A 26,876-nucleotide genomic window follows, 5' to 3' on the forward strand; every position below is an offset into this window, starting at 1 on the left:
AAGTAGCCAGAAAGCCCTCACCCTGTTTTGCATAGTATGTCTGTTTATTGCTCTGACCTGGCTGCAAAAGACACCTAATAGCTCTTACTTCACCGAAAAACAAAAGCTTCAAAGCGGTGTCATTTTCCATCAAGTTTTGAGAACAGCCAATTGTCCCATGACTTACACTTCACTGAGTTTGTATCTCTCGATTCAGCCAGGACATCTGCCCTGCTCTATATCAGAGCACTCAGCATGATCTTGAATCCACACAGACACAAGTTTTGAAAAAATGAGGCAGAGGGAAGCATTTTCTGTGCCACACTGTGCTGAATTATTTACTCCCAGGCTGGGATTCAGAGAGCTAGCTCTTCCTCAGCCTTGAATTTTACTGCAATACAAAGAAAGAAAATAAGTAAATAAGGAGAGAGAGGAAATAAATCCCTTGGAGACCTACCGGCATATGAAGTATCTTTTGAAATGGAGCCTGATGCCGAAACAATCGTGTCATTTCAGAGTGCGGTATTAATGTGCTCACAACTATGGCTAAATGCCGGAGCAAAGCACAATTTGGAAGCAATAGATTTGTGGTCGTTTGTTTAAGCAGGAAAAAAAAAAAGAACCTAAAATTTGCATGCATTTATTTAATTAAGCATCTCAACATTTAGAAATTGACTCCAAAATAATGCCTTTAAGCATTGTGGGCAAAGTTGTAAGTGCAGGTAATGGAAATGAGGACGTCTCCATTTCCTCTGAGATCAGGGTGAGGAAAAGGGATACGATACACATTGGGTGGTATTCACGTGTCCGTAAAAGAAAACAATCTGCCTCTTTCCAGGCTATGTATCATGGAGAGGGATCACGAACATTCCCAATGTATTCTGAAGGGGCTGTAACCACGTAGTCACATAAATAGACGGTAACTTTATTTTTTGTCTCCTCCTGCTCCCTTACATTTATTCAGAAGGATAATTCCTTCCCAGCCCCTAGACAAAATACTGGGGAGCCCCACTTCTTTTCTGGAGTGCTTAGGTAATACAAATTCTTATGGTTACGTTAGGTCCAAAACACATTCTCTTTTTAGTAATGAGCAGTAACCAAAATTTCCAGGTCCGTGTGGTGATGAAAATTTTGAACATGACCAGATGCTGGTAGGAAGCCTGGAGCAGGGGGTAAGGTGGGGGAGAGACATGATCAGCTTTTTATCTGGAGAAGAAATAGTGCTTCTTCATTTTCTTTCCCCGGCTGTTCTCCCGGTCCTTCACGCCCCCTGCACGGGTGTGTGAAAAGGGGGAAGTATATAGCTGGGGGTGGAGGTACATAGGCCTTTTGCAACTGCGATGTCTCCCCCCACCAAATGCTTGGAGGTTCTCTTGCCCCAGGTGATGGACTCTCTCCTGTCTCATCTCTTTGCTTCTCTCTCTCTCCCTCTCTCTCTCTCCCTCTCTCCCTTTTCTCAAACACACATACACACACACACACACACACACACACACACACACACGTCCAAATCTGTTTCACGGTAAACACTTATGCATCCTTTTCTCCAATAGATTCCAGAACTGCTGGCCCTTGGTCCACCCAATGCAGCTACTAGACTAGAGCAGTTAGTCTATCCATTCCAGGTACGAAGTAGATGTTAATCTACTGTGTCTCCCCTTGAACGACGGGCAACACATATTACCCTGCCAAATGGTTTCTGGAAAGCCCCTCTCTCGTGATCTGAGGTAAAGAAGAAAGTATTTCCTGGCCTTCTCAACAGAACTTTCTCAAATAAATCATGTCTAAGAAAATCTCCCTCTCAACTCTAACCCTCGACCCTTTCTCCCCATGTTGTGAGTGAGTCACAAAACTCATAATTTTGGGTTTTCGCCATTTCTTTCTGCAAATCCTGTAGGAAAGTTTATCTCACATGTCATTTTGGTATCTGGTATCTATTAGTGTCTCAGCAGAAATTTCTATTTTAACATCCAATTATAAAGTAAAAAGTGTGAGGAGGCTATTTTTTTTTTTGCCCTCAGCCAAAACTTGGAAGTGCTCACAAACTCAGCAGTAAGGAACCCTTGGCTGGTACTTTTGGATTTGCAGAAGACCTCAGAATTACTTTTAATGGAAAGCTAGTATGTCGACTGCATTTACTGGGAAACCACTGTGGGTCCTCAAGATAGCTATGATGTGTAAAATGTCATTTCTCTCCCCGCCCCCCCCCCCCCACACACACCCTAGAAGGAGAACTAGAGATATAGAAACATGAAGTGGTTTTCCTGGGGGCAGTAATGAGTTGTTAGAACTTCAGAAAGAACTCTATTATTGTGTGATCAACCAACTGACTAAGCCTGTTAACAAACATATGACAGAATTCAATTTAATAATTTCTTTCTGTCCCATAGGCTTAGATTGATCTGAAGGATAAGACTGCATGTGATCCAAGATCAGAAGAGTCAAGGAAAGTCTTTTCTGTAAAAGCCTTCAGGAGCCAGAAGTAGTACCAAAGCTGGAGGGCAGGAGATCATCGGATTAATCATATGGGCAGACAGAACTTCAGAAGAATAAATGCACTAGAGACAAGAAGAACTTGAAGTTGAAGCTAAGTTCCCCCACCTTGGGGGATTCTTTCACACTCCTAGCTCAAACATGAATCACCCTCATGAAGAAGAGATATACCTTGGAAATGACCATAACTCATCTCTCTCAGCACAGCTCAGAAGTCTACTGGGGAGGGCACTGGTCTAGCTTTCTGCTCCCTTACTTGTATCCATCTTGCTCCAGATAAACCCTCCTATGCCGAAAGCCACACACACACACACACACACACACACACACAATGGCAAAGAATGGTAGCTGCTTATCAAAGCTTTTTTCTTATCTCCCTGAGTACACAGCTAGATCACATTTTTCAGCCTCTCTTGAGGTTAGTTGTGGTCACGTGACTAAGGCTTAGCCACCAGAATGAACCGGGAACTCTTGTGTTCCACTTTCATATCTGGCCCATAAAACCCTCCCACATGCCACCCTCCATGTTGTTTCTGATGCTACTGACTTGATGCAAATGAGCCCAACAAGCTCGGAAGCTACACACTGAAGATGGAAGAAGCCTGGCTCCCCGAATTGCTACTTGGAAGATTGCTGCCCACCAGTTGGACCACCCACTTTGGACTTCACATGAGAAAGAAAGAAATTTCTGTTGTGTCCGAAGCATTATATACATTTGGATTTGAATGTTGCAGCATCTAAGGTTACCTTAAGCAGTACAGACACCAAGAAACACTGTTGGATTAATACACATGTCAGCTTGGGTTTCAGCTGAGAAGTTCAGAATAAATATTGTAAATGTGACTTTGAGCTCCTTTATAGCAGAGTCCATATTCTAGCTATCTTTGTGTCCTCCTTAAAAAATAGTTCTTGAAGGAATATCACATAGAGTAAGAATTGAGTCGTTATTTGTTTAAAATGTGCAAATGTTCAAATCTTAAACAGATGTATTGGCTGTGAAAATATTGAAGAGCTCTTACTAGGGCCAAATAAGGGTATATTGAGTAAATGAGTGAATTAATGAATAAATGGTATCGTTTGGTGAAAATAAGTCCCACCTGAGGAGTTGTAGAAATTTGCTCATCTGGAAAATGAAGACTATAATATCTTACCCTTATTATCAAATCAGAAAATATACTTCCAGGCCTTTAATTGCTAAATTGGTAAGTGCTAGACACATGTAAGCTCTCTGTATAATTTGGATAAGTTACTTTGTGTGTTGGTAAGTTGGCAATATGTCAATGTTAGGGTTGAAGCTCGAAGAAGGTGAATCAGGTGCAAAGCACTTTGGAACATCTTGAGAAAAAATTTTTAAAAAGTTGTATGAGTGCCCTCAAGACTTCAGACTTCTCAAAGTTCCTAGTCTCTTGTGATTTTCGGGCAATGTAATACCCACCATTCGCCACCGGACTCAAGAGAACAGCTTTGCATCAACAGTGCTCTGCAATCACGAGCAGACATACGCCTTCTGTATCTCCCTAGGGAGTACCTGCCACTTCTTAGGTTCCTGCTTGGTGATCACAGTCAGAAAAGAATTAAGCAACACTGCTGTGCCAAATACCATGGAAGTTCATTCAGCCGTATTACGTGATTGAAATGTCAGAATGTTTAAACACTTCCAGCCACATGAAAATACATTTGGACACGTTTGGAACAAAGCTGGCAGAGAACAACCGCGGGAAATGTTCCTATAAAATAGAGATGATCCGGCGATTGAGAGAATGCTTCTGTGTTGACTTTCGGCCACAGAAGCCTGGGAGTGGGGATTGGGCAAAAGTGGCTGCCCAGTATGCCAATGGGTAATGACAACCCCTCACCAGCTAAAGTGGGGAGGTATATGTCAGAGGCTGCCATGGCTGCACTCATCCCTGCAAGAATGTCTCTTGTATTGGCTGGGCAAACGACCATCACCAGGGGTCAAGAGAGTTCCTGTGAGTTCAATGTAAGGTCACCCCTCCTTGAGTCTCTAGTCCTCCACCAGAAAGAGGAAGCCCACATGCTAGGGGCAAGGTTTCTTTTATGCAGGCTTCATCCTCCACCCATAGAAGTCAAGCAGTGGCTCCCCAATTCTATATATCCCCATCACTCCTCTCAAGCTGCCTGACACTTACTAGCACAGGCTGCTTCAGAACAACATGTTCTGTGTCAGTCACCGGAAGACATCTAGGGTTCCCAGCCATCCCCTATCACCTGGCCTCTAGTCTCCTTATGGTTCTAAACACTGCCTTTTCTGTAACCATCTCCCCTCCCACGGACCCATCTCCTGAAAGAACTGGAACTTTCTGCCAAGCATCTATCAATCATCAGCCAAATGCCTCATATCCCCTTGCACTTCCTTGACTATTCCCTTCACCTTTTTACTCTAAGTGAAACTTACCTTTCCTCAGATGCCTCCTCAAACAGTAGCCGTTCCGTCTCCCAGACCCTTCATCTTCACTGGGTCTAGATGTGAGGTAGTGTCTTCCTTCCTCCTTATTATCTCTTCCAGATCATCCATCACTCCTCCCTAAAACTACACAGTTTGGATGACCTCCATATTGCTAAATCCAGTAGTGCATTCTACATTTGCATTTTACTTGCTAGATCAGCAGCATTTTACTGAATTGACGACTCTTCCTGTTGAGAGACTTCCTTCACTTGGCTTCCAGGACACCATACTCTCCTGCTTGCGTCCTACCTATTGGTTGCTTCTTTTCCATCCCTTGCTACTTCCTTCTCATCCCACTGAGCTTTAAATGAAGCCACAGGACTTCATCTTTGAATGTCTTTTTTCTGGATACACTCACTATCTTGATGATCTCATTCAATCTCCTAGATTTCTATACTCCCTATAGGTTCATGACCCCCTAAATTTTATCTCCATCTCAGACCTTCTCCTGCACTTCACATGCATACACCCAAGGGCCTGCCTGACATCTCCATCTGGATGTTAATAGGCATTTCATGTGCAAATTGAACAAACTCCTGGTCTTCTTCTCCAAACCTCTTCCTCTTGAAGTCCCCCTAGCACCACTAGAAGAGTAAATGATAATTCTAATCTTCCAGTCGTTCAGGCCAGAAACCTTGAAGGCATCCTTGACTCCTCTCATCCTCACACTGTACATTAAATTTATCAGAAAATCCTGATGGATCTACTTTCAAAATAGATCTGGAATCTGACCAGTTCTTACCAGCTTTCCTGCTACCACTCCGACCCAAGCAATGGTTATGTCTTGCTCAGATTGTTGCAGTAACCTCCTAACTGGTCTGTCTTCCTCTGTCCTTGCCTTCTTCATTTTGATTCTAAACACAGCACCCAAATAATCTCATCAAACATCAGCAGAACATATCATTCCTTCACTTACAACCCTACAATAGCTTCCTAGCTCATACTGTAAAAGCCAAAGTCCTTACAATAATGTGCAAGACCCTTTGTGATTTGGTCAGGCACCACATCTCTAACCTCATCCCCTACCACTCAAGACCCCAAAGCTTTCTCGCCATTCTCTGACCATCCGAGGCACAATTCTTCCTTGGGGCCTTTGTATCGCTCTTTTCTCTGCCTAGAATATTTCTTCTGTAAGTATCCACATGGCATACTCCCTCACCTCTTTCAGTTCTATCTAGAAAGCAATCACTACTCCATGTCTGACCCTCTCTATCTCCATTCCCTCCCTCATTTTTTTTTTAACCTCAGCACTTATTGCCATCCATCATACTAGTTTAGTTATTTACCTTATTGGTAGTCTGTCTCTTCCACTAAAATAGAACTTGCATTTGGGCAGGGGTTTTGGCCTCTTTTACCCACTGTTGTATACCTAAGACCTAGAAGTATGCTGGTGCATAGTAGGTGCTCAATAAATATTTGTGGAAATAACTGTCTCACAACATACTCAGTGCATAATAGGTGTTTAGAAAGTGTTTATCAAATACTGTGTGACTTCTCTTTAATGACCAGAAATACAATGCAGGACCTCTTCGGCCCCCAGTATCTTAGTTAGCACCGTGACCACACATTCAACATCTATATCTTCCTCAAGTGCAACTTCCATTAGCATTACCTGGGTTGTATCACCATCCTGCTTAACAATCAGCTAACATTCTACCCACATTACCATGTGGTTTGAATTACAGTGACATGTCATGTTACAGCATTTCTTTTTTTAGTATCCATATTTAGACTCTGAAGTAGTATCAGAAGACTCTACAATAATCCTGGAGGAATAGGGTGGAGACCACACCCATAGTCATAATAGGTCAGACCATTCTTGAATGTCCTCTAAACAGCCAGTGTATTTGTGAACTAGCCCCCCGTGATTTGGAGACTGCCTGAGAGACAAAATCATGTCTAGAGTTCTAGAGCTTTAGGATTCTTTGGGGTCCCCAGAACCTCTTAGGAACAGATTACTAAAGCTTTACTACCATTAACCTTTACTGAGTTCTTACAACGTGACAGGCATGGTTTATGCACTTCCCACGATTAACTCATCAAATACTCTCAACAACCTAATGAGGTTGGAACTATTATTTAATTTTTTTTAACATTTATTAATTTTTTGAAGGAGAGAGAGACAGAGGGTGAGTGGGAGACAGAGAAGGCAGAGAGGGAGACACAGAATCTGAAGCAGGCTCCAGGCTCCAAGCCGTCAGCACAGAGCCCAATGCGGGACTTGAACTCACAAACTGTGAGTTCATGACTTGAGCTGAAGTCAGACACTTAAGTGACTGAGCCACCCAGGCGCCCCAGGTTGGAACTATTATTATTTTCATTTTCCATGTAAGAAAACTAAAGCACAGAGAGATTAAGTGGATCCAGAAGTCACACAGTTTGAAAGTGGCAGAGACTAGATTCAAACTCAAACAGTAATCACTGCCAGTGTACCATGGAAAGTTGTGGTCCAAACACTATCAGGCTACAACCAAGGAGTTTTAATCTTGGGACTTCCTTCTCCAGTGGATGAGAGAGAAGAAGCAGGAACTAAGTCTTCTACCCTGGCTGTGTGGGAACTCACTTTTCCTGCTGTATATTTCCCCCTCCCTACCCTCCTATACATTGAAATGGTGGCTGAGGGAACATTCTCACCCTTCTGTTGTCAGACAAGCAAAGACGAGATGCGCTTTTCCACCTTTTGCGCCAGCTCATACTTTAATGGTTGGAAGTTTCAAATCACAACCCAAGTTTCTTGGAACTCAAAATTGAGTTATCTGATTCAGTAAAATGTAGCTCTCTCGCTTAAAAGGATTTGCCCAAGGGACCTCTGGGATTTCAAACATACTTAAAAGCAACAACTGTGTTGAATCACAGAAGCATAAGGGATTGCATTTCCCCTGGAGAACACACAGGATGTATTAAACAGAGGAGGAAATGTTTGAAGTCCAACAAGCTTTGAGTTTCATCCCACCTACCACATCTGAAAACTATCTGAGTCATTTGATGGAGGCAGACTACAACTGGGCTCCCTCATTCTTAGTGTTATTGTAGCTCTCCTGCCTTGACATTGAGACGCTAGCTCCACAGGAACATTTTTACCTACATCTGCTAACCCCTTTTAATGGGGATCAGGAAGGGCCCATTTTTTAAAGCCTATCTGGAGGAGGGTGGAGTGAGGGTTGCTGGGAGCAACCATCCCATCAACAGAAGGCTAGGGTTCTCACGGCAGCAAATACAGCTCTGGAGAAAACAGCAAAGGGGAATACATAGATTTATTCATGCTTAGCTGCTACCTAAGAGGTTCCAATAATAGATTAATAACTATATAATTAGACTTTGGGATAATTACTTAACCTCTCTAATTAGGTGTTACTTTCATTCCTATTAAATGGGGATAATAATAGTTACCAAATAGGGTTGTTGTGAGGGTTAAGTGAGAAAATATTTGTAAGGTGCTTGGGGCAGTGCTGAACACATAGCAACTATTCAATAAACATAAGGTATTGTTATTGTTGTTTGTGTTGTTACTGCCCATCGCTCAAATATCCATTGCTCTTTACTCTGTACTAAAACCTGCTCTCAGATGTTTTATTCACCTAGGGAATGGATGAAAATAATTCAAAGTCTTACCTTCCTTCCTAAATTCTTGATTCCAGATCAGCACCTAACATGAAACTCAGAGGGCAAAAGATGAATAGAATAGAATAGAATAGAATAGAATAGAATAGAAAAATAAAATAAAAGTGGGGTTCTCCCAAGGAGCAAATTTGTTCCAGTCCTGTCCAGACCTCCACAGGCATATAGTAGAAAGAGTACTGACTCTGGGGCCAGATTTGCAGGTCAAATCTAAGGAAATCCAGATAAATTTGGAACAAGTCACTTCAACATCTTGGGCCTCTTTATAATATGAAAAGACTTAGGGCTCTTAGATCAATGCTTTTCAAACGTATTTTTGACATGGAACTATTGATTTCAATAAATTGTCACAGAGAAATACCTACCATGTGTAGATCAAATTCAACAGATCTGGGAGGTAAATTTCAGAAGCCCTTCTCCCCAGGCTTCGGGAGGGTTCTATGAGCCCCTAGGCCCTGCAGAGTCACACTGCATACTACTTAGCTACAAGATCACCAAAATCTCTTCTGGGTCTAATGCCCTAGGCATGCTACCTTCTCTCCTTAAACACCAGGCTAGAGTGCCATGACCCTCTGAACGTGCTTTGCTTAAGTATAAGTGGACTTTTCACCCTGAGATTCCTCTGCTAGAAAGGCATTCTGGTTTCTCCTCCCAATAGGATCACCATCACTAGGCATAGTCTCTTACACTTAGACCATTCTAAATGGCAAACTTCTTTCACTTGATCGGCATGATGTTAACAATTCTATACTGACATAGCTCTAGGTGAACATGCATTTTCCAGTTCCTAGTAGGCCTCATTCAGACATGCATATCACCTGCCTGGCCCCCAAAGGCATCTGAATTTATGATGCCTGGTCTTCCCTGCCACTCAAGGTTCTGTTCAAGTTTACCTTTCAGGGTCCTCTGGTTGCTCTCATCTCAAGGATCTTATTGTACTTATAATATAGCTGTGAAGATAAAAATAACAAACATAGAAAAAAGTGGAGACTAATTTAGAGTTTAATTTTGGAGAACCAATTACAAAAAGAGAGCAGCTGGTCAACTTTTTCTGGATCTCTTACAACAACTTACAACAAATATGCAATCTCTTCTTGATTGAGTGGTCAAATATGTGTTCATGGAACAGAATTAATTTGAAAGGATTCTGCTTAATAATTATGATCAACAGTACATTAGGATGACACTAATTTCAATTAAGAAAAACCCTCCAAATTTCAAAGGCTTAACACAAGAGAATTTAATTTCTTATATACAAGTCCAGTGTGGGTGTACTTAGATATGGATAACTTAAAAATCTTTTATTTTGAAGTAATTGTAGGTTTACGGAAGAATTGCAAAGATAGTACAGGGAGTTCTCAGATACCATTTCCCCAGCTCTTCCTAAAGTGAGAATCTTATGTAATCATGGTGCATTTATTAAAACTATGGAATTAACATGGGTACAACCATATTAACTAAACCACAGACTTGAATCAGATTCCACCAGTTTTCCCACTAATAACCTTTTTCTGTCCCAGAATCTAACCCAGAATGCCACCATGCATTCGACTGTCACGTCTCCCTAGTTTCCTCTAATTGGTGACAGTTTCTCAGTCTTCACTGGTTTTTCATAACCTTGACACTTTTGAAGTCAGGTGGTTTGTAGAATGTCCACCAAATGGGGTCTGTCTGATGCATTCCTGTGATTAGATTGGAGTTACGGATTTTAGAGAATACTTTCTTACTGCATCATATTAGGAGGTACGTGATACCCACATGACTTATCCCTGATTATGTTAACCTCAATCCTCTTGGTTAAGGCAATGACTGCCAGTTTCTCCACTGTAAAGACCAGCCCATACTCAAGGGAAGGAGAATTATGCTCAGTCTTCTGGAGGAAGGAGTAGCTAGGACTTCATGGGCATATGCTCAACAACCATAATAATTAATAAATATTTAGAGGGAGATACTTTTGAGGCCATGCAAATATTTTGTTTCTCCTGAAAGTTTTTTCCATTAATTTTTGCATCCATCAGGGGTCTGCTATGTAAATTATGACTATAGTGGTCTGATTTTCTATTTCTCTCGTTCCTTCTACATGTATTATTTGGAATTGCATTATAACAAGTTATTCCTTTCTTCCCACTTGTTTTTTTATTCAATTATTTATATCAGTGTGAAGTCATGGGTATTTATTTGCTCTCTAGGTTTATACTCCAAAATTAATGTTATTTATTTTGTTCTTCAAATTGTTCCAGCTTTGATCATGGGGAGCTCTTTCAGGTTGGCTCCTGTATCTTTTTGACATGCCTCCAACTCTTAAAATGTATTTCCTATTTAATTTTCTTTATTAATTAATTTATGTTTTAGAACGTCCTTGCTTTCTGTTACTACAAGATGCTTCAGGGTGATTTTCTGCCTGAGCCTTAGAATCAGCCAAATTTTGAAAGGCCGTGTTTTCCTTCTCATTTAAGCCAGAATACTTTTAACTTCCATTGAGACTTCTTTTTTGACCTATAACTCATTTAGAAATGTGTTGTTTAATTTCCCAATATTTGACAATTTTATAAATAGCTTTTCGTTATTGACTTCCAGTTTAATTCTAGCATGGTGTAAGAACATATTTAAAATATCATACAGGCTTGTGTTATGACCCAGAATGGGGTCTATCTTGGTACATGTGCCATGTGCACTTAGAAAGAATGTGTATTCTGCTGTTGTTGTTTGGCATATTTTATAAATATCAATGAGGTCAAGTTGGTTAATAGTGTCGTCCAGATCATCTATATCTGTCCTGATATTTTGTAGGCAAAATATCAACCAGTATATTCCAACTAGAATTGTAGATTTGTCTATTTGTCCCTTCAAATCGGTCCTTTTTTATTCCTCATATATTTTTTAAAGTTTATTTATTTGTTTATTTAGAGAGAGAGAGTATGAGCAGGGGAGAGGCAGAGAGAGAGGGAGTGAGAGAGAATCCAGAGAGAATCCCAAGCAGACTCTGCACTGTCAGTATGGAGCCCAAGGAGGGGCTCAAACTCGCAAACCATGAGATCATGACCTGAGCCGAAACCAAGAGTCAGACAGACACAGGCTCAGACTGAATGAGCCACCCAGGTGCCCCTATTCCTCATATATTTTGAAGCTTTATTGTTAGGCACACACAAGGAGGATTATTTTTTTTTTTAATTTTTTTTTTAACGTTTATTGACTTTTTTGAGACAGAGAGAGACAGAGCATGAACGGGGGAGGGTCAGAGAGAGGGAGACACAGAATCTGAAACAGGCTCCAGGCTCTGAGCTGTCAGCACAGGGCCCGATGCGGGGCTCGAACTCACGGACCGCGAGATCATGACCTGAGCCGAAGTCGGACGCTTAACAGACTGAGCCACCAGGCGCCCCGGAGGATTATTTAAATAACTGACTTCTTTGTCATTATGTGATGTTCCTCTTTATCCTGACAATCTTCCTGGTTCTAAAGTTTACTTTTGTTGTAATCAGTATAACCACTTCAGTTTTCTTTTATGTAGTGTTTGCATGGCATGCATTGCTCTATCCATTTATTTTTAAGCTACCTGTGTCTTTATATTTAAAGTGGATCTCTTGTAGACAGTATGTTTGAGTCCTAATTTTTTTTAATCCAATATGAATATCTCTGTCTTTTAGCTGGTATGTTTAGACCATTCACACTGAATGGGATTATGTGCGATTGGATTAAAATCTACTATCTTGTTAGCTGTTTTCTCTTTGCTCTATTTGCTCTTTTTTATTTCTTCGTTCCTGCCTTCTGTAGGTATAACTTAACACTCTTGTGAATACATTTCATCTTTTATTGAATTATTATTTATCCCTCTTTAAAAACATGTTTAATTGGTTTACAATCAGAGTCTACCTTCAAAGACTGTTATATTGCTTCATATGTAATGTCAGTGTATTTCTACTTCCTTCTCCCATTCCTTGTGCTTTTGACACACATACAGAGAAGAAGGCAATGTGAAGACAGAACAGAGATATTTGAAGATGCTGGTCTTCAAGACTGAAGTGACTCAACCCCAAGCCAAGGAACGTCAGTAGCCACCCATGACTGAAAGAGGCAAGGACTAGATTTGCCCCTATAGCCTCAAAAGAAAGTACATTCTGATTTGACTCCGGCCCATGATACTGATTTCAGACTTCTGGCTTCCAGAACTGTGATTGACCAAATCACTGTTGTTTTAAGCCACCAAGTCTGTGGTAATTTCTTACAGCAGCCTCTGGAAACCAATGCACCTAGGTTTTGTTTTGTCCTTGCTTAATGCTCTCTGAGCCTCTTGGATCTATAATTTGGTGTCTGTCACAAAGTTTGGGAAATTCTCAGCCATTATTTCATTATTTCTTCAAATATTTCTTCTGCCTTGTTCTCTCTTCTGAAATTTCATGACAAACGTGTTATATCATTTGGTATTGTCCCATGTCTCTTGGATCTTCTGTTTTTCTTCCCACTCTTTTTCTTCCCTCTTCTTATTTAAGTTAAGATAATCTCTACTGATCAAAATCACTGATTATATCCTTGGCTGTGTTGAGTTTACTGGTGTGCCCTTTGAAAACATTCTTCATCTTTGTTACTTTGCTTTTCATTTCTAGCATTTCCATTTTGTTTCTTCTTACTGTTGCCATCTCTCTGATGAAATCAACTATCCTTGCATGTAATCTTCCTTTTCTTTAATTTTTTTTTAACGTTTATTTATTATTGACAAACAGAGAGACACAGAGCACGAGCAGGGGAGGGGTAGAGAGAGGGGGACACACAGAATCTGAAGTAGGATCCAGGCTCTGAGCTGTCAGCACAGAGCTCAATGCAGGGCTCAAACTCACAAACTGCGAGATCATGACCCGAGCCTAAGTTGGTCGCCTAACCAATTGAGCCACCCAGGCACCCCTTAATGTTCCTTTTCAATTAGAGGCTTTAATGTATGAATCATAGTAAATTCCTTACTAGTTCCAATATCTGTGTCATAACTGAAGCTGTTTCTGATTATTGCTTTGTCTCTTTAGACTGTTTTTCCTGGACTTTTTGTATGTCTTTTTTTCTTTTTCTTTTCTTTTTTTTTTTTTTTTTTTTTTTTTTTTTTGGTGGAAGCAGGATGTGTTATGTAGGACAGTAGATACATTTTTTTAATGCTTGGAGATGAGCAGGCTCTTCCTTCTGCTATGCCCTTAGTATGAAAGCTTGTAGTAACATGATCGGGAGATGGGTTGATTTTGAAGTTTGCTTTCCACTTGGCTTTGGGTCTTCTTACTGTCATGCTCCTCGAAGACAATTCTTATTCTGCAGCTCTCCCAGCTCTATTCCACTATTATTTTCATTTGACACTTGTTAGCATGGAGGTGGCAGTGTGGTGGGGGGAATTCTCTGATGCTCTGCATTATCTTCAGTCTTAGACAGGTGCTATCAGTCTGGGTTGGGAGTTGTAGCCTTCCCAAATATCTCTGCCCCTCTTCCAGACATAATGCTGGGCCAAGCGTGCACTCCTGTCTTATTCCAGGGACAGAAACTTGTTGTTTTTTTCTCTGTTTCTTTCCCTTAGATGAACTCTGGTTTCCACCAGTGCCATAAGGCTACAGTTTTTGTTGCCCTTAGCCCTGCAGATTGTTTTTGTTTCTTGTGGGAGAGAGGGGTGGAGTCTGGGTGGAGTTTTTGCCCTCCACCAGTCAGCGTCACACACAAGGGAGAAGCTTTCTTAGAATTCTCTCCATCCACGCCTGGGTGGCTCAGACAGTTAAGCGTCCAACTTCGGCTCAGGTCATGATCTTGCGGTTCGTGGGTTTGATCCTCAGGTCGGAATCTGTGCTGACAGCTCAGAGCCCACTTTGGATTCTGTGTCTCCCTCTGTCTCTGCCCCTCTCCCACTTGCACTCTGTATCTCTCTCTCTCTAAAATAAATAAATAAATAAATAAATAAATAAATAAATAAACAAACTTAAAAAAAAACAGTGCTCCCCATCTGCCACCCACCCCCCACCCCCCACCTTCCATGAGCACCTGTGGGTCCCAAAAGGAAAATACTACAAGAAGATGTGAACATTTCTATGCCTGAAGCTAAGGGGCTTTATTCTCTCATACTAGCCTACACTCAGCCTTTAGCAATTTGATTTTAAAAATTCTAGCTAAATCCTCTGCTGGGCTTCTGTGGCTTTTGGTAGCCCCTGTGACAGGTTGGTAAATGCTAGCATCCTGTTTTTCCCTGCAGTCACCTATCTCTCTCTAGATTTCAGGCTAGTTGTTTGCCCTATGACCTCAGTTCTTTCATGTGTTCAATAAAAGCCATTACTGTGAAGCTTGTTCACCTTCTTTGTTATTGTTGTTGAAAAGATGAGAGCAAAGCTTTTTCCAGATGTCTATGGCTTGGAGATCCAAGCTGAAACTGGTGGATGAAATTTTTCACACACTGATTCAGGGACCTAGGTTCCTTCCTCTTGTGGTTTTGCCATCCACCAGGGTTCATATATAATTCTTTACATTCACAGTAGGCTTTTACTTCAGATATGTTCTTAGATGTTAAATTCCCAGGTGCTGCTGTGTGTGTTCTCCGGGATGCAGATTCTAAGATGGTGATCACCTTGCCCAAGTTTTTTAGGAAGTACTCTTAGAATCAAAAACCTCTGGGGGGAGGGGGAAGCAGGATTGGGCAGAGGGAGAAGTCGAGTTGTGACAGAACCACCGCAAAGGTTCAGTTGATCCCATGGGAAGCTCTGCAGCAGCGACGGTCCTATAGAGTTGTCCTATATGCAGTGAGGGAGCTAGGCCTTTATATTTTTGTGTCATCTGGTCATTGCACCTGGGCCAGTCCAAAGTCATATGGTGACAAGGCAGACGTCTCCAGCTGAGGACAATAGAGAGGGCTGAGAGCTGAGGACCATCAGCTGGCGGCAGCTGGAAGAATAAGTTGTGAAGAAGACCTGGGCAATGCACCACAGCTCGAACTATATTGAGCCAAAGCACGTGCATATTTTTTTAAATTTTTTTTCAACGTTTATTTATTTTTGGGACAGAGAGAGACAGAGCATGAACGGGGGAGGGGCAGAGAGAGAGGGAGACACAGAATCAGAAACAGGCTCCAGGCTCTGAGCCATCAGCCCAGAGCCTGACGCGGGGCTCGAACTCCCGGACCGCAAGATCGTGACCTGGCTGAAGTCGGACGCTTAACCGACTGCGCCACCCAGGCGCCCCGGCACGTGCATATTTTAAGGCTCCTTGTGGATACCATCAAAAATTTCACAATTTCCCCCAAACTGCTCCAGAAATGGTATACTTAAATCTTTTGTATTTAGTCTTCTCATCTGTGAAGTAGAAACAATTTCACAGTTTTCATTGTGAGAAGTAAATGAGTAAATATTTATAGTACGCTTAGGGCAGTGGTCAATGTCCACTAAATGCCAAATTCTCATTAGCTATTATTATTGTGGTTGTCGTCATTTTTCAACTGGCACCAGTGAAATGAAAAGGCAGGTGCTACAAGTCTGGGTTGGGAGTTGCAGCCTTCACAAGTATCCCTTTTCATTAAGAATAAAAATGTCCAAGTTAAGACCACTTACATTTCTTCTATTGTCAACTAGCTGCCTGCGTCCTTTATTTTCTGTTAGGACGTTATTTTTTCTTATTGGGTTGTGAGAATTTTTCTCATTTATTTAGAATATTCATCATTTATCAGTCATATAAGTCACATAAACTAGAAACATATTTCTACCTTCTTGCATATCTTTCAGCTTGTTTAGACTATTACATTTTGACGTATTTGTCGTAGGGAAGCTAACTACTGGGTTGATGTCCAAATAACATTAATGATAATGATAATTACAAAGATATTGTGTCATGTTGGCTAACATCTAGTGAGTATTTACTATCCTAGCGTGGTAAGAGGCACTTATTCATTCATACATTATCTTAGTTCATTCTCACCACAAATGTATGAGGTAAGATCTTCTTTTACACCCACTTCATAGATAAGAAAACGGAGGATTAGAGAGATTAAGTATCTTTCTCTAAACTGGCAAGTGGTAGAACTGGGAGTGAAACTCAGGTCTGTTCCATTCCATAGTCAACGTTTCCCAAATTGAACTTTGTGAAACCCTATCTTGTGCAATACTACACAATACACACATGTACAAATATGCACATACACACAAACATGTGTGAGTGTTCCATAGTCAAATCAATGCGGTAGTCTTGAAGATCTGATTCCAGAGATAGCCCATAGACATTAGCATGTTAATAGCTCTAAGGGATACTTTAAGAAAGAAACTCGTTTAATTTGTGCAACCCAGGGTTTTCCCCAAAACTATTTCATCATGATCTTTTGCCTTCCATTATACCACCAACTCACTGCAGAAATAGTGTTCTATTTCCCACACTATACTACTCAGTCTCTCCACCAGAGGAGGTCTTCCGTGCCCAGCTGTCTGGGATTGTGTTCAGTCATCAACAGGGGTGCCTGGGTGGCTAGTCGGTTAAGTGCCCGGCTTTGGCTCAGGTCATGATCTCACGGTTTGCGAGTTTGAGCCCGGCATCGGGCTCTAGGTTGACAGCTTGGAGCCTGGAGCCTGCTTCAGATTCTGTGTTTCCCTCTCTCTCTCCCTTTCTCCTGCTTGTTCTCTCTCTCTCCCTCTCTCTCAAAAATAAATGAAACATTACAAAGAAGTTTTTTAAAATCATCATCAATACAGATGAAAACAAAGAGAACGGCCTAATGCAATTAGCTAGTGACTCAAAGCGGAGAGGAAAAGGTGCTACACTAGATAACAAAATAAGGATTTAATAATCTGGAACAATGGACAGAAGTAAATAAGATAAAATCTGACAGGGATAAATGTAAAATCTTGCAGTTAGGTTACAACAGAAATCGATGACATGAGTACAATTTAGGAGGAAGCTTGATTTCACAGTAGTTTGTGTGAGGAGGCCTGGGGGATTTAATTGATCATAAGCCCAATTAAAAAACAATTGAAATGCATTCAATAAGCAAGGAACCACAGTGTTAAACCTGCATTAATACAAAGGTAGCATTCAGAGTGGCAGAGATTGGTATCCATTACCCTGGCTGCTGTGCTACTCAGAGGGTGTCAGGAGCATTGTGGTATTCCTGGCCACACGCTTCAGGACAGGCAATGGATGGCAGTCCAGAACCTGCCCAGATGGCGTTGACTTAGATAATAAGGAGTCCAGCAGACACGACCTTTGAGCAATAGCAGAAACAACTCAAGCTGTTTAGTCTGGCAGGAGTAGATTTAGGGTAGCTGTTGGGATTGGATGATTGTAGTGGATAATTTGTATTTGTCTCTCCCCATTCTTTTATTCTCTGTCTTTTTCCATTGGGCCTTGTATCCTAGGAGGCTCCTTGCCCTTTATCTACCAGTGAGAAGCATGGGGCAGGGGGTGGGGGGGTGGATTAAAGGGTGGGAAGAATGTGAGATGGGTATGTATTCCCTCGCTTGGCCACCTTCCTACAGGCTTGGTGGGTGGTCCTCTCCTCCAGCTTCAACTACTCTCTCTGGCCTCAGGTAAGCTTTCCTTCCCCTCGACTCTTCAGGTTTAAGATCTTGCTCTTGCTAGCTCTGGGGTGTGCCCATCTTTGTAAACACCCTTTTATCACACTGTCCTCAATTACCCTGCCTGAGTGTGGGATTTGTTTCCTGCTGGGACCAGATTCGTGCTGATGCTGGAATGATTAGGATGATGGTCTTTGAATATTTCAAGGGCTGTCATATGGAAGAGGGTAGAATTAAGACAAGAGAGTAGAAGTTACAAGAAGATTGGGTTCATGTACTCATTTATTCATTCAACTGATCTCAGTAAGCCTCTACAACATGCCAAGCATTGTGCTAACCCCACAGCAAATGCTTCAAGAGCTCAGGGCAAAGGGAGTTCATCAGGGGTAGAAGTCAGAGAGGCCTCCCAGAAAATGATGCAGGGGAAAGAAAGGCCAACCTGGGCAGGAGTGTTCCTGGGGGGCGCCTGGGTGGTTCAGTCTGTTGAGCGACCGATTCCTGATCTTGGCTCAGGTCATGATCTCACAGTTAAGTGGGCTTGAGCTCCGCAACAGGCTGGGCACTGAGGGCCTGGAGCCAACTTGGGATTCTGTCTCTCCTTCTCTCTACTCTTCACCTGTTCGTGTCCTCTCTCTCAAAATAAATTAATTAAAAAAATATTTTTTTAAAAACAGAGGAATGTTCCCAGAAGAGGAATTTATAGGTGAGAGGGCTGGAGGGCTAAGAGTGAAAGAGGTTCATTCTAGAAAATGAAAGAAACCGTACGTTGAGCATCTGTCTCTTCCGGGGGTGAGAGTGGGGGTGGAGGGTGGGAGATGTTATCAAGGATGAGGCTGAGAGTGGGGAGGGCCAAACACAGAGCTGTTGTGAACATGGACTTGATCCCAAGGGCCATGGGAGCCCCTTGATGGGTTTAAAGCTACGGAGACACCTAGTATGATTTTCTCTTTCCATTATAGAGTGAAGAGAGCAAGAATGTCCAAGAATCAGAGCTGTTCAGATATAAATCCAGCTCCCTTGCCAGGGAAGGAGCAGCCAGTTCCCAGAAGCAGCCAAGGAGAGAATTCTTCTTTTTGGATGACAGCTTCAGGATATTTCCAATGAGGAAGCTGCACCGAGTGTGAAATGGGCCTCAAAAACATCCATGGCCCTTTCTAATTCTGAAAATTTGTAGACTCTTCTGGTCTGGACCCCATGCTTCACAGTGGGATGGAAGGCACCTAAGTTTGAGAACCTGTTTGCTTTCTTCCAAAACTGGCAACGAAAAGTCATTCTCTTCTTTCCCAGCCTCCCCCCTTGGGCCTAGAAAGCAGGATACACGTCCATACCGGAGCCTCTGGGAATACGCAGGGCTCTAGTGTTTGTGTTCTTTTCTCATCGCAGCTGACTCAAGAGGGGCACTGGCCATGGCAAGTTCGAGAGAATAGCTCTGCCAGCATCCGACCTTCAGCCCTGCTAACAGTTGGCTCTATAGTCTAGGATATTAGACAGTTTCACTGGTTTTTTTTTTCTTTTCAAATTAAACCCTTCAGAAAGAAGAAGAAGAAGAAGAAGAGGAAGAAAGAAAGAAAGAAAAGAAAAAAAAAGAAAGGGCAAGGTCTGAGGGCTCTGAAGGCAGCGGTGGCGTCAAGCACAGCAGCCCTCTTGTTCTGGAACTCCTTCTCAGGGACTGGGCAGATCTGTGTGTGATAACGCAGCTGTGTGCAAATGCCAACGCTGGGGCGATAATTATAGAAACCTTCTCATTATGCTTGAATGGGGGCCAAGGCAGGGCCCTGGCAGTGAGGGGGGTGCGAGGCTGCAAAATTGGCACTCTTTAGAGCGAGTTGGCTTTTGCAGCCTGCATGGGTATGTGAGGTGTGCCAGAGAGCCCAAGTTAGCACATCCTGTTGTCAAGCGCCCCTAGTGCCCGCTTCTGCTCTCTTACCTCGATCAGTCTCTTTGTTCCTAACCAGACTGCAGCCAACATGGCCCTCTAGCAGTAAGGCTCAGTTTTCTAGTCTATTCCACTCAGCTGTTCCTGTGACTCCTCTTCCAGCCCCGTGGCATACTTCTCTTTCTCCTGGCCCCTGGAATGACCTCCTGTTCCTTAACATTCCAGGTATAGAATGGGTTGGATCAGAGGTGTCTTGATCAGCGCTGATCAACCCAGTAAGTCCCTGCTCTCTGCCCTACAATGACACCAGAAGCAGCCTAGCTTTCCAGGCCCTTCTAATGGTCTTCAATGAAGACAAACTTATCTTGGCTGAAATACCCAGTAGCGAAAGACGATTAGAAAATTATCAAACTGTACTTCAAGTCCTAGCTTTAACAAGAGCACGGGAGGGGTCCCCCTAGTCTGGCCAGGATCACCATATCAGGGCAACAGGAGGGAACAGCAGGGGCATGGGGAAAAGAAGGAAAGAGGGAGTTGATATGAAAGCAACAGCCACGAAGGAGGGAGCCAAGCATAATGAAGTGAATTTGCAAGGGTTTCATTTTCTTCATGGAAAATATGCCATTATCAAAAAGCAACTTCCTCTACAGGCATTTTTGCTTTTTCCAATAGAGATGAAGAAGTACAGTTTTATGTAACACATATAACAGGGAAAAGTAGAACGGTGACCCTGCGAAAATTACAGCATTAAAAGTAATAAGCCTGCCATTGCCGATAAACCACACAGACACCATGCCGTGCTATCTTGAGTATAAAGGTGACATTTTTACAGTTATTCCTATAGTAACTTCTTCAACAGCAACTGCATTTTGAATATCATGCACTCACACAGAGACTTTTTCCAGAGTTTGAGAATTTCTGAGGCTTTGTCCTTCAAGGTCCAGGTCAGGCATCCCATTCCTAAAAATGCCCGCCCCCCCCCCAACCTGGGTTTTTGGCTCCCACAGTATCTCCCTCTCATGCAAACGATTTCCATCATTAGTAACTGTTTACTTCTCTTTCCACCCACTAGATTATGGGCTTCCTGAAGACAAGAACCACATATTCATTTCTGAATCCCTGGTGTCTGCCAGTGGCTTGCTTTATAAATGTTTGGAGAGTTTAACAACTAATGAGCCCTATTTCTTGTCTTATCCTTTAAACCAATGAGAATACAGCTGGGAGCCAACTGAGTTAAATTAGATACATTGACTAATCCCTTCTATCCCCAAGATGCTGTAATTTTAGAACGTGCTGTTTTCTGCCTAAATCAGGAAGTGAATGAGGTTCTAAAGCAAGATAATTGTTTGGCTACATGAGAATGTGAAAAGAGAAAGAAAAGGATGTCTTCTAAGCAGAATCCTTCATTTAAAAGAGTGAGGTAAAGTGTGCCAAGGGTGGCCTGGAATTTAGGCTGGGTATATACAATGATGTATAAACAAAATTATAGAGACGTAGAAACATGAATTCTCATTGTTAGCAGAGAAGAGTCGAGAATTGAAGTCCAGAAGCAGTGACAACTGAAATTCTGACTGCAAGAAAAAATTGGAAGCCCTCCCTCCTTTTTTTTTTTTCTGGAAAGGAAAGCTTTGACTTCATAAAAATAAGTTCAGAACGAAGGTGAAGCTTGCCTCTTTTCAGAATCAGCGGCTCAAGGGGGGTAGAAACCATTGGTAATCAATACAGAAAAGGCAATTTAATTGGATTTTTATTGTTTTTAAAAGAGAAATGTATAGCATCAGACTTTTCTGAGTTATACAAAAGGAAGAGGGAACATAAAAAATTCAATAAATAGAACAAATAAAATATATATGCACCTCCATTCTCTCTTGTCCATAGTTACTGGAATAAGTAAAAAAGAGGATTAGAGAGAGAGAAAGAGAGAGAGGTGGGTTGGGAGAGGCTTTGGATGCACTAACAGAAGGTACAGGAGGACACCAGTAAACCCACATAAACAGAGAAACATAACTAGAAAAAGACACACTCAGATAAAGGCCCAGATAAAGGTTTCCATGGCTTAGAATCTCCATTTTGTGTTTTGGAATAAGCTAGCAAAGCGTTTTAAAATCATGCTTCATGTTTGACCTCGGAGATCTCCATTTCTGGCGTATGAGTTTGTGAGACTGATGTTTGTGCTGTGTGCGTGTGTGTATGTGTGTGTGGGTGGGGAGGTGTGTGTGGGTGGGTGAGAGAGGGAGACAGAGACAGAGAGAAAATGACTCTCGAAAGGAATTGGCATAAAAGGTATGATGAGAACCTTTGTTCCGAGGAAGGACTGTTTTAGGAAGGGAATATTTTGAGATTTTGAATGGATTCCTTTGCAGACTTACTTTGGTTGCTGAAAGAGACAACATGGCATCATTCGCGGGAGGGTCAGAAAATAGGTTTCATTGGCTGCCATTTCTCTGGATACCCACATCATGTATTTGTCCTCACCTCACACTAGCCAGAATCTTGGAGTGGGATGGGGCTTGGGTGTTTGCATTACTGTTAACACACTGCTTCCTTCATGACCCCGTGGAAAGGGGGACACGAACCCAGCATCTAAGATTTTCCATCTTAGAAAAGAGATTCTTAACCAGAGAACCATTCGTTGACACGATGATTAATCGTGGTCCACCAACGTGTCTACAAAGTTTGCTATAGGGAACATATCTGGGTTTATTCCATGCTAAACCTTTTAATTTTTTATTCTTATGTAGCTAGATACTGGAGATATCCTCCAGATAAGCAACTTCGCACGGCTTTGTCGCCCTTATTATTGCACCTTTTGAAAACATTCTACTTTCTTATTCAATTCCATAGCTATTGATTCAGAAAAAGATAGTATGTAACAGCATGGACTTATTATTTCATGAACTTAATGTGCTCATAAATCATTGAATGTCTTCTGTCACTGACTGCTTCTCGTGTCTGTGTTATTATGTATTATTGATCCACAATGACTTTGTAATAAAATCAGTTTTCTTTTTATTCCTTCTATTGATGTTCTATTCAATACCACTTAAAACTCTGGTAACTCAATTGTATCCATTTTGTTTTGCAGACAGAACCCTTTTTGAGTTTATTCTATGGGCAAGACATTATGCTAGCCAGTGGAACGGAGTGTCTTATGGCCGGGACTCCATGCTGCAAAATGGCTTCTAGCTTTACGTGTTGATTCATAAACCTATTTCACGTCTCAGCTCACTAACATGTTTCAATTAAATGGAGCATTATTATAAAAAGTTCTTGGGGCACCGGGGTGGCTCAGTCCGTTAAGCATCCGACTTCAGCTCAAGTCATGATCTCACGGTTCCTGGGTTCGAGCCCCACGTCAGGCCCTGTGCTGACAGCTCGGAGCCTGGAGCCTGCTATAGATTCTGTGTCTCCCTCTTTCTCTGCCCCTCCTCCACTCACACTCTGTGTCTCTCTCAAAAATAAATATTTAAAAAAAATTTTTTTAAGTTCTTTAATGAGGAAAAAGCAAACTTATTTAGATGTGTGTTTCAAACAAAGCACCATCAAACAACCATCCTCTAACTTTTCCCTGTTAGCCATATGGTAAAATATGACCAATACAAATGTTCATAAACTGTAGCTTTTTCCTCTCAGGATGGAAGTGGTTTATAGGAAAGGAGATATTCGAGTGTTATGTGAGATGAAAGCTTAGCTGTGCTCGTCTTACATGAGGGGGAGTCCGGGGCTTGAGTTTACTTACCTTAACAAGATGGATGAATCCTGGCTGTAGCATTCAGAACACTGATGAGATTCTCCACCGATTCCTCCTCCTGATCTGAACCGGGCCAGGTCTTTCTTCTTTCTCTCTCTTTCCTGTTCCTCTCTCTGGAGTAGAGGTCTGCTCCATTTTACTTCTTAAAAAAAAATAATAATTCAATAGGAAAAATACGAACAATGATTTGGCTACGGTATAATGACCTGTAGAAAGTTAATTCTGATTCCACGGTATATTTTAAGCCAAAATACCATTGCTTTCTGAACTCTAAACATGGCTAAAATGACTTTTGCTTCTTTTTTTTTTTCCTTAAGGCAGAAAATCATAACCACATTCTATAAGAAGATACCTAAAACACTGTCTGAAACTTACTTTATTGTTTCTTAGCCTTTTAGATTGGCTAATACTGGCAGAATTTTAGATCTTTCGCCATAAGTCAAACTGAAGCAAGCATTATAAAGTAAGTATTAAAATAAACAGAGAAGAAAGAAAAAAAATTATTATACTGGAGGATGAAGGCCTGTGATTAAGAATGTTTCACACAGGAGAGAAACTTTAAGGAAATCAACTGCTTCATAGACTACCCAAAATATTTTGATGAAGAGGGAAGGAAGGAAGGATTATCGGGTTTAAGTGAAGGCATGCCAGTGTTACTGTGTTTGACGTGTGTTTGGCGAGCAAGGAATGGTTTAATGTGGTCCTAACATATGATTGGGAGTAGCTGGACACCAGGCCAGTGAAATATTTTTGAACTGAGTCTTAAGCATTACTAGTGGGAATCAGAAAGACGATCAGGAGGTAAATCATCAGTGTGTATAAATACAGCCAGACCTCTTCATTGATCTATATCTACAAAACCTGCCAAATCAGAAACAAAATCTTTTCTCTCCCAGACTTATTTCATTCTGAATCCTAGGCAGGGGAATGGTACATAATCATTATTGGCTCAGTTGCTTTAGACCCAAAGTATCAGCTATCTATTGTCATAAATAATGCTGCATAACAAATTTTTCTCTCTTCTCCCCACCCCGAAAATAAAACCAGAGGTCATGGATCTGTGGATCAGCTGGGTGGTTCTTCTGGTCTGGGCCAGGCTAAGATGATCGCATCTGGAAACACTCATGTGTCAGTAGTTAGTTGGCGGATCAGCTAGGCACTGGCTGGTCTGTGCGGGCCTTGCTTGAGATGGCTCTCCTCCTTGTGATTGCTCACGTCCCCAAAGGCTGGTCTGGCATTGTTCACACAGATCATCAGGGTCCAAGAGAGCAAGGAGAAGTACACAAGACCTTATAAGACCTAGGCTTGGAACTGAAACAGCACTGCATTGTATTGGCAAACCAAGTCACAGGGCTAGGCCAGTTTCATGGGATGGGGATAGAAACTTCACCTTTGATGGGAGAAGTTTCAAAGTCAGGTTGCAAAGGCCATGGATCCAGAGGGGCATGTCCAGTTGTGCCATTTTGACAATCAATGTACTTTGAAATAGGAGGCCTACAAGTTGAAAAGCACATCCCAGGCTAAGGATAGGTCTCCTAGGTTTGAAAGAATTATGGTATTGTTTGGCAGTGAAGAACTACATCTGGCTATGTCTTTGTTTTTCTTTCACAGTAGCATCCTGGAAAATTAAAGATCACAAAATTAACTAGATCAAGAGTGACAAGTTATATTGGAGTTAGAATCTTGTCTTGTTTTCTTTTCAAAATTTTATTTAAATTCTAGTTAGTTAACATATGGTGCAATATTGGTTTCAGGAGTAGAATTCAGTGATTCATCACTTCCATACAACACCCAGTGCGCATCATAACAAGTGCCTTCCTTAGTACCCATCACCCATCTAGCCCATCCCCCACCCACCTCCCTCCATCAACTCTGTTTTCTATCTTTAAGAGTCTTCTATGTTTTTTTCTTCTCTCTCTCTTTTTTTCTTCCCCCACCCCTTCCTCCAAGAATCTTGTTTTAAAAATAAAATCCAAGAGTGCCTGGGTGGTTTAGTCCGTGGAGCATGCAACTCTTGATCTCGAGGTTGTGAGTTCCAGCCCCACATTTGGCATGGAGCCTACTTAAAAAAAATATATCTCTTAGGAAATCCACTTTAAGTGTAGCTCAAAGCATACAGTGAGATAATCCCTTATAAGTTAAAAAAAAAAAGTTGTAAGAAGAGCTGAGGTTTTATGAAGAAATACACAAAACTTAAAGTGCCTGGGTGGCTCAGTCGGTTGAACATCTGACTCTTGACTTTGGCTCAGGTTGTAATCTGGCTCCATGCCAAACATGAAGCCTGCTTGGGATTCTCTCTCTACCTCTCTCTCTGCCCCTCCTCTACCCATGCTGGCTCTCTCTCTCAAAATAAATAAACTTAAAAAAATAAATATACAGAACTTATTTTCAATCTTAATTTGAACTGGAAGTCCTAATTTCATAAATTTCAGTTTGGATACAAAGCAAAGTTCTGTAGCTTGTGATTATGCAACAGGTAGCAAAGTAGAAAAGAGACTATCTTCTCTTTTCCCTCCACACCACTGAACATCCTGGTGTTGCAATGGGCCACGGGCTGCCCAGTGTAACCGCTATTCTAAGAACAACCCGTATCCAAAGGCTTGCCTCTGCAGAGGTGTCTCTGAGGCCAAGATCTACATCTGTGACCTGGAGTGGAAGAAGGCAAAAGTGGATGAGTTCCCGCGATGCGGCCACATGGTGTCAGATGAATGAGCAGCTCTCTTCTGAAGCCCTGGAAGATGCCTGTATCTGCGTGCACAAGTATGGAGTGCAAATCTGTGACAAAGAGGGTTTTTCACTTCTGAGTGCAGCTTCACCCCTTCCACGTCATCCTTATCACCAAGATGTTGTCCTGTGCTGGACAGAGCTGACAGGCTCCGGACAGCTCTGTGGGGTGCCTTTGGAAGACCGCAGGGCACAGTGCCTAGGGTCTACATTGGCCACATCATCATGTCCATCTATACTAAGCAGTAGAACAAGGAGCATGTGATTGAGGTCTTACGTGTCCAAGATCAAGTTCCCTGGCCACCAGAAGATCCACATATCCAAGAAGTGGGGCTTTACTAACTGTAATGTGGATGAATTTGAAGGCATGGTGGTGAAAAGTGGCTCATCTCAGATGGCTGTGGGGTCAAATACATCCCTGATCGGGTCCCTCTGGATAAATGGTGGGCTCCGTATTCATGA

General features: G+C 41.9%; 1 pseudogene; it reads left to right on the forward strand.

The window, feature by feature from the left end:
* Positions 1 to 664: 664 nt before the first annotated feature.
* Positions 665 to 26,876, forward strand: LOC101086291 (annotated as a pseudogene).

This window comes from Felis catus, chromosome X (genome assembly GCF_018350175.1).
Source record: "Felis catus isolate Fca126 chromosome X, F.catus_Fca126_mat1.0, whole genome shotgun sequence".
NCBI lineage: Eukaryota > Metazoa > Chordata > Mammalia > Carnivora > Felidae > Felis > Felis catus.